At 36.8% G+C, this 998-nt stretch overlaps 1 non-coding gene across 1 annotated transcript; it reads left to right on the top strand.

Annotated features, from left to right (window-relative positions):
- The first annotated feature begins 710 nt into the window (after positions 1-710).
- TRNAM-CAU lies at positions 711-783 on the top strand. Its single transcript has one exon. It is a non-coding gene; the product is annotated as a tRNA-Met (tRNA).
- The last annotated feature ends 215 nt before the right edge of the window (positions 784-998 follow it).

Here is a 998-nt window from a genome sequence, read left to right as displayed (position 1 = left end):
TAGGCCAATTAGACCAAATGGACTGAATGGCTTTTGGACTAACTGGATATTAGACGAATTGTGAGTGGACGAATTGGAAAGTAAACCATGTAGTTAGTCGACGAACTGATGTTAGACCAAATGATAGTAGACGAGATGGCAATTGGATCAGTTGGCATTGGACAAATTGGTTGGAAATGCATGTGTAAACCCATTAAGGGACTTTGTCGCGAATCAGGGTCTGTGCATGGAGACTAACCTCCCCGGACGGAATCGATTATCCGGCCGTCGCGTAGTCTGCGAACACAGACACTTATCAATACTGAACGACATGCAAGGTCAAAAAGATGACTGGATTTGGGAATCTTGAGACTATTTATGCGAGTTTGATGAATTTTATTACCCAAGTCTTAGCCAGGACAATCCCACTATTCCTCTCCAAATACGTTCTATTCCTTTCACGTTACGATTTTATATTGCGTCTAGTTCAGGTGATCGATTCACACGTCGATGTCCCAGCTATGCATAACGGTGTTAGTACTATGAAATTGTATTGGCTAATAATGTTAATTTTCCAGTCTTGTGATAATTTATTGATGTAGAATCATTGGTTACATCAAGATCAAATATATATTTGAAATTATTTCGAGTTTAAAGAAATATTTACTCCGAATAATTTATCTTGCAAGTACTTTGTATTATATTGTTATAGTGGTTTACTGATGTCAGCGGCCTCGTTAGCGCAGTAGGCAGCGCGTCAGTCTCATAATCTGAAGGTCGTGAGTTCGATCCTCACACGGGGCAGGCTGCTTCTTTTTTTTTTTTTTTACTACTAATAATGTTTATTGAATCCTTTTATTGCTATATTTCTTTGGCAAAAATTTGGTAATGTATAATTTTCCAATTATTTTTCAGCATTGGTTTGTAACATCTATAAAAATGAAATGAAGAATAACAGTTACACAAATTGTACATTATTGTTTAATAATAATACCAACATGCTTGCGCTTATATAGCGC

Source organism: Lytechinus variegatus, chromosome 9, assembly GCF_018143015.1.
Source record: "Lytechinus variegatus isolate NC3 chromosome 9, Lvar_3.0, whole genome shotgun sequence".
Classification (NCBI taxonomy): domain Eukaryota; kingdom Metazoa; phylum Echinodermata; class Echinoidea; order Temnopleuroida; family Toxopneustidae; genus Lytechinus; species Lytechinus variegatus.
This window is presented reverse-complemented; position numbering and strand designations above follow the sequence as displayed.